Here is a 15,508-nt window from a genome sequence, read left to right on the forward strand (position 1 = left end):
ATAACGCTCAATATAGCCAAAAAACCCTTTTAGTGTATTCAGTTCAATATGGGAGCGTATTGCATCGATTACATATTGTGGCATCAAAAGAGTTAACATAATTACATAGCAAATACATTTTATTAGAGATTATTAAAAAAAAAAAATGCTAGAGCAGTGTCCAGTGATACATCTCTGGATGTCTCACGCTCATGCAGCAAATATTTTTGTTCATCATGAATGTTCAGGGCGTGGACACATCTGACTTCAGTATTTCCAAACCATACAAAGGAGACATAAATCTGCACAAGGCGTTCGAAAAAAATAAAAAATATAACATACCATTTATTCTGCCCCTGTCTTAAAGGGACCCTGCTATGCAAGACATAAACGTAATAGCAGTACCATGTTTGCTACTCTAAGCTATTTAATGCTTCTCAAGGCTTTCGTTCCGTTTGTAAAAAAAAACCAAAAAAAAAAACCCCATCTCATTATTCCAAGAATGAAGCCTTGCGTAGAAGGCTCTTTATATTCGGATTTGATTTTACAATGAACCCTGGCGCCCCAGGAGAAGGATGGCGGTGGGTAGGTCATCTCTGTGGATCTGACAATTCATTAGACAAAACCGTTTTACAATGTCAGGTGAGCAAGTGTTACCAGAAACTAGGTGGAGATTGCCAAAGCAGATGTTTCCATGGTGAGGTCAGCATGCAGACCAGCAATGACAAACATTACCTGACCCTCACACTCTCCTCCCGTCACCTCTTCAACACCTCAGCTGCTAAGATGAAAGGTGTGATGTCAGTAGAAAATGTTTGTCTCTTAGGAATGCATTCTCCAGGGCAGTACATCGTTATACTTCCCTATGAAATGTGTAACGTCATTTAAGTTATTGAATATGTATAAAGAAGCACACGTTTATTAGCAGATGAATAAAGAGAGATTACCAAGAAAAACAGGACATCACATACAATCTCTCGAGCTCTCTCGGGCCAGTCAAGCTCTTCCACACCAAACTCATCCAGCCATGTCTTCACGGACAATGCTTTGTGCACTGGGGCACAGTCATGCTGGAATAGAAAAGGGCCTTCCCCAAACTATTCCCACAAAGTTGGAAGCACAGCATTGTCCAAAATATCTTGGTACGCTGAAGCATTATGATTTCCTTTCACTTGAGGTTAGGGGGCCCGACCCCTGATTTCATTAAGAGGTGGATCCCAATACGCTTCTCTGTATAGTGGCGTATAAAGACATGGCTGGATGAGAATGGTGTGGAAGAACTGGTCCACACAGAGCCCTGAACTCAACCTCATTGACCACCTTTGGGATTAACTGGAATGGAGATTGCAAGCCAGGCCTTCTCATCCAACATCAGCGCCTCACCTCACAAATACTATATATAAGTGCCTGACCTCACAAATGCTCTATTGGATGAACGGGCAAAAATTCCCACATAAACACTCCAAAATCTTGTGGAAAGCCTTTCTAGAAGAGTGGAAGTGGTTGTAGCTCTATAGAATACCAACTGCACATTACTCTCTATATATTTAGAATGCAATTTCATCATAGTCCCTGTGGGTGTAATGGCCAGGTGTCCCAATACTTTTGTCCATATAGTGTATATAAAACTTCATGAACGTTTCAGTTTTTAGAACAAACATGCTTTTAAATATATCTTGATTTCTATTTCTACACAATTCACTTTAGATTAGATAAACAGTACTTTGGATGTAAGGGCATACGAGAACCGTGTATGTGGTAGGAAATATTTTTTATATATAAGGGTCTGAAGGTAATTTCTATATTTAAGTTACAAACTTATCAGGGCACATCCGAACAATACTCATATGTCACTATGTACAAATTGTGTGGAAACTTCTATAAACATTGTCTTAAACACTCTGGGTAACATTTAAGGCTCTGGAAAATTCCACAACTTTTCTACTCTGCTAACTAATCAATAAGTGACAAATCGGAATGCTTTCATCTGTACAGGGCAATGCAGAACCCGTAGGAGCGTTCTAAACATGAGAATAACAGCCATACATACAAAGAACAGTTACTGCAAACACACAGATTACATGGGGGTTTAAAACTCTAAAGCCTCAACTTTTTGGGCTGCATAAATCTGTGTACAAAGAACAACAAGTGATAAATCCATATCTCCAAATAACAAAAATGTAGAGCTGGCTCATATAAGGCAAAGCTATGCAGGCTGAGCTCTTTCCAGCATTAGTTCCTTGTGCATGACGAGATAGACGCTATCCAACACATAGGATGCTGTATATACAGAGCAAGGCGGACCGGCCCGTATGGTCAACTTAATCATCTCTTAAAATATCATAAAAGGGTTGATGCAGCAGTAACGTTTTAACAGCCGAGAAGGGGCCGACACCTTAGAACAAGAAGTCATAATCTACAACTTAGAGGGTCAAGGATCTAGGTGTAAGGAAGTTTTACTTTACCGAGAGGGTGGTAGATAAGCGGAACAGGCTCTCAGCAGAAGAGGTAGAGGCGATGTTATTTAAACATGTATGAGATATGCACATGGCTATCCTGACTAAGTCGAGACCAAGGGCTGATTCAGGTTTGCGTCGGGAAAAACGGGCAAACTAGATGGGCATTATCCTTTGGCTTACCACCTATGATATTAAATCAGTAAATTGTATGCTGCACTGGGGAATATGATAAATAACCAATAATAAAAGACAAAGATTTGTGAGTTTTGGGTAGAAGGCTCCCCTGACTTTATATGTTCATGTATCAGCGTTACCAACAAATGCTTCATTCACCATATCTTATCTGCATGTTAACATTTCACAAGCACCAAGACAACACCATCAAGTATGCTCACTTAGCTACCCTTCAATGATGGCTAACAGGTGACCCAAAAAGCCCCATCACAGGAGAATGCCAATGGAGGGAAGCGGATGGCTGCTGAGCCCTAGCAATAATAACACAAATCACACAGTAAAGCAAATGTAAAAGGGGTGCCAGATATTATCTTAGCCGAGGGTTACACACCCACCCAGATCAGCGTCACTGGGTCTTCCACTCCATTACCGGGCTTTGGTTATCGCTGGGTAACTGGCCATGTAATTGTATGTGAACTGTAGCGAGTAGCCCCAGCAATCTCTAAATACATACCGGCCCCGGACCCTCTATATGCAGCCAAAGACCCCAACTGTCTGCGTTTCTGCTTGCTGCAACGATTTCCGGTCTCCAGATGCCCGTCGGCCCCACGCTCTGCGCCGCACGGTTGCCAAGCGCCGGGGAATTGCGGGGAGGAGAGCTGAGAAAGAGGGAAGGGAAGACCAGAGCAGCCGATACGCCCAACGAATCGATGGACAGCTAGGATGAGCGTGGAGGCTGAAACAGAATCCTTGTTATCACAGATGAGATTGTGAATCCCGACCAGCTGCGGATACAGCCGGTGAGGGAGTGAAATACTTCTTATGGAAGGGAGATCCCTGATGGATAGTGGCATAACCCACGCGTGGGAGATCAATTGCCAAAGCAGGACCTCGAAAAGAAGCACTGGCAAGGGCTGCCACCTTCTGGTCCGGGGGACAGGTGAAGCCGAGTACCACCCACCCCGTAACTAGTACACCCAGAACACACACATCGACCAGGGCCGGCCCTATAATGGGGCAGACTGGGGCAATTGCCCCAGGCGGCACTTTAGAAGGGGCGGCACTTTGCCGCCCCAAGCGCTTTTTTTTTTTTTTGAAGCGGAGGAGAGAGAGAGGGGCACCGAGTGGTTTTAGCTTACCCGCTCGGCGCCCCTCTCTCTCTCTCCTCTGCGGCGAGTCTCCCTGTTCGGTCCCGGTGCCGGCTTGTAATGCAGAGCGCCGGAAGTGACGTCAATTTCCGGCGCTCAGCATTACAAGCCGTGGCAGAGCAGGGAGACTCGCCGCAGGACTGTTTAAAGGTAAGTACCGGGGGGGGGTCGTAGATTATGCCGTCGGCGAAGTTTAAAATGCCGCCCCCCCCCCGGCGTCGGCGGGGGGCGGCGTTTTAAACTTCGCCCCAGGCGGCGTTAAGTCTTCGGCCGGCCCTGACATCGACACTCACAAAAGCATCCTTTCTCTATACTCACACCTATCACACACAACTAACATCACATATCACACCTACCACACATCCCAACTGACTCCCTCACATTTGTTACACATTGACATTACATATCACTCCCATTACACACAACACCTCACACCTACCAGCATCACTCTCATCACACCTCATTCGCATCACACATCACTCCCATCATGCATATTACACTTTACTCCTTCCACTTGTCATCCTTATCTTACCTGGAGACCTTAATTACAGCTTTGTGAATTTGAAGAGTTTTGGCCCCTGATCCCCAGGCCAGCCTGCTCCCGAGTACCAGGAACAATATTTGCTTTCTGACATTTGTGTGCAATTAAAGGAATACCCCTGTCTATGATTCATATGTACTGTGCCTGTCACCAATCCACACCTGTCCCGTAAAAACTAGACTGTGCCACTGGGTGACAGGTAATTAGTGGTGCCCCCAAACGTTTTCTATCCAATTACTTAATTGGGCCCCAGAATAGGGGATGGCATCACTTTATTGGGGCCACAAACACACTGCCCCTATCCATGTATCATACATAATACTAAGTAACATAGCCATGTCAATCAAAAAATGTGATGCCCCTGAAAGATTTGAATCCAATGATATCAATGTGTTTTTTGTAAATATACACCTCCATCCTTTTAGAATATATTTTTTGTAAGCAGGACCCCCATTACAGTTTATTTCCTGTGATGTCTCAATGTAGAATTATTTGAAATGTAAGCTCCATAGATAAGGTGCTGTATAACAAATGTAAAATAAAGAAATAAATCACAGTCACAACGCTAAGGCTAGGTTTCCACTTGGGTTTTTGTCCTGCGTTATTTTCTTGATGAAAAACGCCAAGAAAACTGCAACTGCATTTACCTGCGTTTTGGCGTTTTTTCTGGAGTTTTTTCTGGCGTTTTAGCCTTTCTGTGGAAATAGCTTTTTTTTGACCTTAGGCAGTTTTTCCAGCCTTTACAAGTTAGAAGTTTCACCCAGCTAAAAGGGATTAGGATAAATGGCAAGTATCTGCCCCCTCCTGATGTCATTTTCTTGGTAGAGTTCTACTTAAACACGCCCCGGCGGGCCCTTTTGTTTCTTTTCTGTGGTTTGTAAGGCATGCCTTATTCCGAATGTCTGCTCCTCTAGGAAGATTGGCCCCAAATGATGGTGCAAATTGTTTGCTGTTGCTTTTGGCACGCAGGATCCAGTTGGGTATGTTTGTTTGTAATGGCATGTTTGTTCCAAATGGTGTAAAATTCAATATGAACTTTGTTTTGTGTGAAACTGTTTGTTTCCAGCCTATTTCTCGTAGGACACACAGATACTGGGTCCATCCTCTGCATTGTAACTGTGGAAAAAACCGCCATTAAAAACGCCAAGGCAATAAACCCACATGGCTTTTTCATGGCGTTTTTTCTCTCCCATAGACTTCTATTGGAGAAAAACGCCAAGATTTCCTTGCAAAAAACGCCAGAGTGTCAACATGCTGTGATTCCGAAAAACTGCCACAGAGCCCAAAAAAGCAGAAAAACGCCAAAGAGGACTGAAAAAAGCCAAACAGAAAAACGCCAAGTGGATATGGCATTGTGCGATTTCCTATTGAAGAACAGCTAACATCTGGCCGCAGCGTTTTTTCACTAAAAAAACGCCAGGTGGCGCTATTGGCGTTTTTATGGGCGTTTTTAGCCAAAAAAACCAAGTGGAAACCTAGCCTAACAGAAGTCTGTTTTTGCTTTATAAGCAAAATGTATTGCTTAACCCCTTCAGCACCGGGACGTACCTGGTACTTCCTGGTTACTGGTCACCGGTAGACCGGGACGTACCAGGTACGTCTCCTCCAAAAAACGCCCCCCACATCACCACGATCGCGGTGATCGTGGAGGCGCTGCTGCTACTGTCTGCCCAGGAGTCCTGGGCAGACAGCACAGCCTCTCTAAACCCGCCCCCAAGCCTACGATCACTCCCACGGAGTGATTTTGTAGGCAGAAACAGCGATTGCAGAAAGATCTGCAATCGCGGCTTCAGCTGCCACAGGCAGCTTCAGGGAAGGGTGGGGGGTGTTGAATGGGTCCCCACACAAGTGTGGGGACCTGATCCAACACCCCCCTGCTGCCTGATCGCTCCATGAGAGCGTCAGTGCAGCGTTAACCCCTTCAATGCCGCAATCGCGGCATTGAATGCCGCAATCGCGGCATTGAAGGGGTTAATTCCCGTTTTGTAGGGGGCTCTGCTGCTGGTGGTCTGCCTGGAAGCCCAGGCAGACCAGCAACAGCAAAAACGAGCCCCCAGAAGTCCTCTGATCAGTCCTGAGACTCCTCCCCTACAATCTCCAGTCTGTTGGAGATTGTGTCCCAGCTGCCAGAGGCAGCTTCAGGGACAGGGAGACAGGGTTCTTTGGTCTCCACATGAGTGTGGAGACCAGCCCCCCCACCCTCACCCTTCCTCAGTTAACCCCTACCCCCCTCTTCCTCAATTAACCCCTTCAATGCTGCGATTGTGTATGACCCCCATCGCAGCATTGCAAGGGTTAATATAGCATTGACTAAATACCAGTCAATGCTGTGCTTCAATGGAGCATCAGCATTGAAAGAGTTAAAAAAAAATGTAAAAAATAATAATAATTAAAAAAAAATTAATTTAAAAAAATTAATAAAATAATAAATCATTATGGCAGCCCACGGATGACCCTGCTCTACAAAGAGAGAGGGGTCATCTAGGGTAATTATGAAAAAACACAAATTATTAATAAATGAAAAAATCATAATTATTACCTGATCACTTGTCGGTGACATTTTAAGTCGCTGATTATTGATCGGTCTCCCTGATTGATGTCAGCGGCCTAAACCTGTCACTTACAAGCAATCTGATAAAAAAAAATATTTAAAAAAATGTAAATGCACATGTTCCAGTTTTGCCCTCATAGCTTCCTCAAATAATGCATGAACCATGCATGTGAGGCCTTGTTGGACTCATGGGATGTTGGTGAACAAAATGTGGTGCTTTCTTCCACTGTTGCACTTATGGTGTGCAAGAAATTCAGTACAACATTGAAATGTATGCGTTAAAAACGCAATAAAATAATTTCCCTGTGAAGTTTGGCAGACATCAGTGAAGAAATGGCTAACTGAAAACTGTCAAAACTACCCTAGTTGAACACCTTGACTTGTCTACTGTTCATAAATATATACTTTTATGGGGTAATTTACATTGGGGGGCTTCCAAAATCTCCCAAATGGGATATGGGCCCAGGAAACCAATTTCTGAAAATTCCAAATGTGAAAACGAAAATGCGCATGTTCCAGTTTTGCCCTCATAGCTTCCTCAAAAATTGCATGAACCATGCATGTGAGGCCTTGTTGGAACCGGGGGATGTTGGTGAACACAATTTGGTGTTTTTTTCTGCAGTTGCACATATTCTTTACAAAATATAATATAAAATCTAAAGCAACATTGCATCATATGCAAAAAAAAACCCAAAAATATAAAAATACCTCAAAATTTGGCAGCAATTGGCGATAAAATCCCTGTTTGAAAAGTGTCAAAATGACCCTAGTTGTACACCTTGACTTATCTACTGTTCATAAACATATAATTTTGGGGGGATAATCAGTATCTGTGACAACTATTGCAGTTATTAGACTACCATGCCAAATTTGAAAAAAATTACATTTCAAAAACGTAATGCATGCCTTGCAATATTTTCCCCTATACTGGTCAAAATAGATAAAAATCCTGGCCATGTTGGGTGGTTTCCAAATCAGGACAACTTAATGAATATATTTGGGATAATTTTTTCCCATTGGTTCAATGTGTGTACAATTTGTATGTATACAAAACTGTAAAAAAATGCGTTTTTTTCATTTTTTCCCCACTTTTTCCAGTTTATTTCAAATAAAACAATGTACTACCCAGCTTAATATGATTTCAAATGAAAGCCCTACTTGTGCTGAAAAAAACAATATATGATTTGTGTGGGTGCACCACTTGATAAGAGAAAAATTACAGTTGAAGAAAGACATGGCAAAAACACAAAAACGGCTCCGGTCCTTTAGCGACACCCTAGCTTAAAAATCCCGGTCCTGAAGGGGTTAATTACCTCATACGTTTACCAACTTAGTGCAGTTTAAGTTTGAATTAAAAGGGCTTAAAGTTGAAGAAACAAACAATTTTTTTAATCGAGACTAGTCAAAATTATATTTGAAAGTTTACCTTTCAACCTGCTATGGTGGGGGGCTACGGCAGAAGCTCATACAACAAGAATGTAAACTGATAGAAATTACTAAAAATCTGTGGCATAGACAACATTTGGACTTAAGAAATTTACCGGGGTTCAGGCCCGGACTGGCCATCGGGCACACCGGGCATTTTCCCGGTGGGCCGGGCCACGGCAGGGCCGCATTTACTTAGGGGCTGATGGAGCTGCAGCTCCAGGCCCCTACCTACGGCCGCATTAACGCAGGGCATAAGGGGCACCTGCCCCTTAAGCCCGCCGCAACTGCAGGTCCGCCACTCTAGGGGGCCGGGAAGTCCCCACCAAGGCCGGCCTTACAGGTCTGCGGCCGCACAGGGTTTAAATAAAAACATCAGGGTTTTTTTTCAACTTTATTTAACATCCTCCATGTGGATGGAGGTTGTTAAATAAAGTTGGAAAAAAAAACCTGATGTTTTAATTTAAACCCTGTGCGGCCGCAGACCCCTAAGGCCGGCCCTGGTGGGGGCTTCCCGGCCCCTTAGGGCAGGGCCGACCTTTGGGGTGTGCGACCGCACAGGGCGCCACACTCCAGGGGGCGGCGGTCCGCACCGGGTGCCGCTCATCAGGGGGTGCCGACTTGCGGCACCCGGCACTCCTCCAGAGACGGACAGTAATGTCCGCCGCTGGAGGAGCAGGCTCGCAAGGGAGCGGTATCGGAGGTCTTTAACAGACCTCCGGCTCCCTTGAGTAATCACTCAAGGGAGCCGGAGGTCTGTTAAAGACCTCCGATACCGCTCCCTTGTGAGCCGCGCGGCAACAGCTGCTGTACGCCGGGGTCTGTTGTCAGATCCCGGCGCACAGCACTGAAGCCGCGCCCACCGCTGTCCGTGCCCTCTGACCCGGAAGAAGACAGAGAAGACAGAAGAACTGAAGAAGAGGGAAAGAAGAAAGGAAAGGTAGGAAAGCATTAAGTGAGAGTGGATTGGTATGTATGTGTGGTTTGGTATATATACGTGTGGATTGGTATATATGTTGATTGGTGTATATGTGTGGATTGGTATGTGTGTGTGGATTGGTATGTGTGTGTGGATTGGTATATGTGTGTGGATTGGTATATGTGTGTGGATTGGTATATGTGTGTGGATTGGTATATGTGTGTGGATTGGTATATACGTGTGGATTGGTATATGTGTGTGGATTGGTATATACGTGTTGTGTGGTATATACGTGTTGTGTGGTATATACGTGTTGTGTGGTATATGTGTGTGGGTTGGTGTATATACGTGTGGGTTGGTGTATATACGTGTGGGTTGGTGTATATACGTGTGGATTGGTGTGTGTGTGGATTGGTATATGTGTGTGGATTGGTATATACGTGTGGGTTGGTGTATATACGTGTGGGTTGGTGTGTACGTGTGGATTGGTGTGTACGTGTGGATTGGTGTGTACGTGTGGATTGGTGTGTGTGTGTGTGGATTGGTATATATGTATGGATAGGTATATATGTGTGGATTGGTGTATATGTGTGTGGGTTGGTGTATATACGTGTGGGTTGGTGTATATACGTGTGGATTAGTGTGTACGTGTGGATTGGTATATGTGTGGATTAGTATATATGTGTGGATTGGTATATGTGTGGATTGGTATATATGGGTGGATTGGTATATATGTGTATGGATTGGTATATATGTGTGTGGATTGGTGTATGCGTGTGGATTGGTGTATGCGTGTGGATTAGTAAATGCGTGAGAGTGATGGGTGTTATGCTGTACCATTTCCAATTAATTTTTCATTATATAATTATGCTCTAAAAGTACATCATAACTCCCATCATTCTATACTGTTCCATACAGTGGCAGAGCTGGGAGGCAGAGGCCTTGCACCCCCGCCGCAGGACTCCTGAAAGGTAAGTGAACTTCAAAGAGGGAGAGGGTAGATAGTTAGGAGGGGGTAGTTGCGGCGGGCTTAAGGGGCTCTGCATTAATGTGGCCATATAGGACCAGCCAGTCTGGTCCTGACTGGGCCTATTTTAAGGTGGGGGCCTGGAGCTGCAGCTCCATCAGCCCCTAAGTCAATCCTGCCCTGCCACAGGCGTGGTCGCAGTTGCTGCTTGCTCCGGCAACAAGGTAAGTAGGGTGAGGGAGGGGGGTGCAGTGAGAAGTGGGGAAGGGGGTTACATAGTGAGAAGGGGCAGATAAGATGTGGAGAGGGGGTAGTGTGAATGCGTATATGAATGAATGAATGAATAAATGTGTGGATGAATTGTGTGAATGCGTATGACAATTAATGAATTCATGTGTGGATGAATTGCTTGAATGATTTGTGAGACTGCATTAATGAATGTGTTAATGATTTGTGTGAATGATTAAATGCAAAGATGGTACATGAAGGGTGGGCTTTAACAATAAATAAATAAATTAATATGGGCTGCTCAGGCTTAAATGCCCGGGCCTATTTTTTGTCCCAGTCCGGGCCTGCCGGGGTTGCATAAAACATCAGGATTTTGATGGCATAAATGAGATTTGGAGGTTCTGGTTCTTGGGGTGGCATTGTGAAGATGCCTCTAGCTGAAAAAAAGCTGTTCAGATTCCTTCTTGACATTTTTAAGAAAAAATGAATAGACGTCACATGATGAATAGACGCCACATCAAAGATAATATAGAGGGTACAAATGAAGCTCTTTAGCATGATCAATCACAAGTAATCCATTGTTTTCTATTTGTCAACAGCCCTTATGTTCAATGTGAGAGTCGTGATCAGTGATAATAAGATTCTCCTTAACAAAAAGACCCATAGTCCATCTGAATCGGCCTCCAAGGTATTAGAAGTGTCAGAAGCTACAAAAATGGTGCCAGTGATGAGAACAAAATATGGCCTATTATGGATGTGCTAGATCCTGATAATGCACTCTCCCTGATAAAAATAATAACAAAAGTGCAGTCAGCGAGAAAGCCAACAATAAGGAAACACCATGTCCCACATGATGCACACAAACACAGAGGCAGTGATATTAGCGAAGTTACATATGAAGACATTTTATTGGTAAATCCACCTGAAGGAAGGGAAGGTGATGACTCAAGCCAATACAGTTACAGGTGGATTTAGAGGAACGTCAAATCCCAAATCAAAAAAGAAAGTTCAAATTTATGTAAAGTATGTATGTAAATTTAAAGAATGCTGTAAATATACTGTACATTTAAAAGTAAACATTAAAGTTGAAAAGCGTCACACAAAAAGCTCATAGACACACAAGGATGACTATGACCTTACCGGATCTAACGAATATCTACCATAAAAAAAAAAAAAAATTTCAGTTGAGGGGGGGCCAACTCGTATGTATACCCACCCCTGGCACACAAAATAGGATTGTGAATACCACCTCCTGCGTGATGGATCTAACAAAAAAAAACAATTGATCTAACCGGATCTAACGAATATCTACCAAAATCCATAACAAAAATATCAAAATTTCAGTTGAAGGGGGGCCAACTCGTATGTATACCCATCCCCCGCACACAAAATAGGATTGTGAATACCGCCTCCTGCGTGATAGATCTACCAAAAAAAACTGTTGATCTAACCGGATCTAACGAATATCACGAATATCTAACAAAATCCATAATTTTTTTTCCAAATTTCAGTTGAGGGGGGCCAGCCCCCCCTCATTAAATATGCAATAACTCAGTAATTAGACTAGAGCTAACAAAAATTTTGTCTGATCAAACCTGATCTAACGCAGAGCTATCATAATCAGTAACATTTTGTTGAAATTTTTGTTGAGGGGGACTGGCTACGGATTGTTAATATTGCCTATTTTAGAGTAGATCTAACGAAAAAAACTGTTGATCAAACCTGATCTAACAAAGATCTAACAAATGCAATGATCTTTTGTAAAAATTCTTAATATGGGGGGGCTAACCCGAGGGAGGTTAAATCTTGGTCAAGAATAGCATTTTTCTGGCTGGTGACACTGGATTCGTTCCGTTAATTATCATAATGAAAGCTGAGTCTCAAATTACATAAAAGTTGGAGGAAGGAGATACGGACAACTATGGGTGTATGGGAGTAATTAAAGGGCCACAAGAAAGCATATGATAATCACTACTGAAACATATAATCGTCAAGGTGACCTATAAAACTGGATAAGGAAGGATGAATATTTAAACAAAACAGCTGTATCATTCAGTAACCATACAGTATCTAGGGGAACCAGGAAGTCAAATACAAATCAAAAGGCCTTAAAAGAGATAAGGAATTGCAAACACAAGCACTATATAAACAAAACAAGCAGGGGAAACCTACAATGAACTAAAACTATAATACTGTAATGGGGGCTCTGCTTGGAGTATAAAAGGACAATGAAAAAATATCACGGCAGTGACCCTTTAATAAGTAATGAGAAGGCATAAAATCCCAATAGGGGCAGTGGTTTGGGCCCTCAATAAGGGGTGGCATTCTCTATTTAGGGGCCCAATTTGGATGTACCATATTGGCTCGAATATAGGCCGCACTTTTTTCCCCCACTTTAAGTCTTTAAAGTGGGAGTGCGGCCTATATTCGGTGTCTAGCGCCCGACGCCTGGGACATGCAGTCCCGGGCGCCGGGCAGGCAGGGGGGTTAGGATTGAATAAATGCAAAAGCCAGCTCACCTCCCTATATATTCACATATAGGGAGGGGTAGGATACAGATCCCCCGCAGCGGTGCAGGGGACCTGCATCCTACTCTCTTTCCACGGGGGGGGGGGGGTGCCGGCACGGGAGGTTGTCTAAGCGCATCGTGCGGACGGTCACCGGCTGCGGAGGTTGTTTACCCGCATCGCCGCAGACGGTGACCGTCCGCACGATGCGTTTTACCTCTGCCCCCAAGACTTACCAGAGCAGACTCCTGGGTGTCTTGCGGGGCCGGCGGGGGACATCTACGCAATACGCGTATACAACTTCCAGTGCCGGCACATCAGCTGAGTGCCATGACCGGAAGTTGTGTACACGTATTGCGTAGATGTCCCCCACCGGACACCCGGGAGCCTGCTCTGGTAAGTCGGGGGGGCAGAGTGGCAGCATATCTCGGGGGGGGGGGACAGTGGCAGCATATCTCGGGGGGGGGAGGAGGACAGTGGCAGCATATCTTGGGGGGGAGGAGGACAGTGGCAGCATATCTCGGGGGGGCAGTGGCAGCATATCTCGGGGGGGGGGGGAGGACAGTGGCAGCATATCTTGGGGGGGACAGAGGCAGCATATCTCGGGGGGGGGGAGGACAGTGGCAGCATATCTCGGGGGGGGGGAGGAGGACAGTGGCAGCATATCTCGGGGGGGGGGGGGGAGGACAGTGGCAAGTGGCAGCATATCTCCGGGGGGAGGACAGTGGCAGCATATCTCCGGGGGGATGACAGTGGCAGCATATCTCGGGGGGGGGGGGAGAGTGGCAGCATGTTTTTTTTTGGTGTTTTTTTTTAAAGAAAAAATCTTTTTCTTTAAAAAAGCACCAAACTTTTAGGGTGCGGCCTATATACGGGGGCGGCCTATATCCGAGCCAATGCGGTATATCTTCCAGGGGCATCACTCTGCACCTGTCACTAAGTGACACAAAGTCTAGAATCTGCAGGGCAGATGGGGATTAGGGGGCTTGGTTATTATTATTAGGGGCAGTGTGTATTTGGCCCCATTAAAGGTACCATCACCCAATTTTGTTGTCATTGGATTGCCAACTTACAGAGGCATCACTGGGTACCTGTCACTAAGTGGCGCAAAGTTAATATTGATGCATATTTGTCTCCATTGACTTACATTGTGTTTTGAAAATTGAATAATGAATAGTAATTCACTTCGGGTGGGTATAAGAATGCATGTGATAGAAGACAAGGGCCAAGTGCACAAATAATTGTGAATGAATGTGAAAAAGGGGAAAACAGAGGAAAATAAATATATATTTAGAATATTTCAGGCGCTGACAGATGTGAGGGTTTAAAATGTACACGCAAGAGACTCAACAATAATTTATCACAGTGTGACTTGTATAGATAGGTACGAGTATGGCATAGTCAAAGAAAGCAATCAATGAAAAGCCTTCTCTAGTACTTAGAACTCTAAGAAATGTTGAAGTAACGTCGCGCTAGATTTGCTACGTTAGAGACCTTTTCAGGCCAAATACACGATTGTCGATAGAGACTCAGTCTCCTTGCTCTATCCGATTGATGTGCTTGTTTGATAGGTTGCTTTGGTCTTACTTGTTTTTCTCTGTTTTCCCGCGTTGAATTTGACGGCGCGAGTTCTTGACAACATAAGGTACTGTATGGTTCTTTTTTTTTTTTTATTAAAGAAATGTTACTATTTTGTGTGAGGCTGTCACCTTCTCACAGCATGTTCATATGTGCATATACTCGGTTAGTACTTCAGCCCGGTGTATAAAGTTATATATACACCCTCCTTTTAGAAGTGGTGATGGCTAGTAATACAGTATTTAATAAATACTGTATTCATTCTTCGAGAACTCTGCTTGTCGGATGGACTGCAGTCATATTAATGATACGAATGCTGACAGAATGTATCAAACTGTCAACAAGAGATGTCCTAAATCATCTTCTCTGCATGTTTGGGTCATAAATGTATTTCTTTATCACATTGCAGAGATTTGAATTCATGTAAATCTGTACATTTACTGATTATACAGTGCGACCCACTGTCATACAGGTGCTTTTCCCTGGTTTTATGCCATGTAGATTCTTGCTCGGGGCAAGGTTAAGGACAAAGAACAACCGGAAGCAGTGACGTTAAATCAAAAGCATTAAATAGCTTATTGAAGGGACACCCCAGCCATCATGTATGCACTTTAATATATATGATAGCTGGGAGGTCACTATACATTTTCGTGATGTCCATTTGAGATCTCATATACATTTGGCCCTTTCCTCGCCTCCGCAGTTAGCTGCTGTGCAGGAGATGTGTTTTTCAGAACATAACTCCCCGCACGTGATATATTTGCTGCAGCTCCTGCACTGGCTCGGGGAATGCTGCCAGTGGGGGATCTATTCATTTATCAAGAACATGAGGTCTAAATGTCGCCTGCTTTATGCTTGAATAAATGATCGTTTCCTCTGAAGACGTGTGCGATCTTGTTTCTCTGATGGATATATTGTACGGGGACGAAGCGGAGTTACCTGCGCCCTCATATAAGTGTTGAGGTATGAGCCCGGCTATTATATGCATTCTATTACACTTTCAGGCGGACTGCGGATTCTTTGGAGTAGACA

Source organism: Sceloporus occidentalis, unplaced genomic scaffold (genome assembly GCF_023333645.1).
Source record: "Sceloporus occidentalis isolate IW3139 unplaced genomic scaffold, rSceOcc1.0.p SCAF_19, whole genome shotgun sequence".
Lineage (NCBI taxonomy): Eukaryota > Metazoa > Chordata > Lepidosauria > Squamata > Phrynosomatidae > Sceloporus > Sceloporus occidentalis.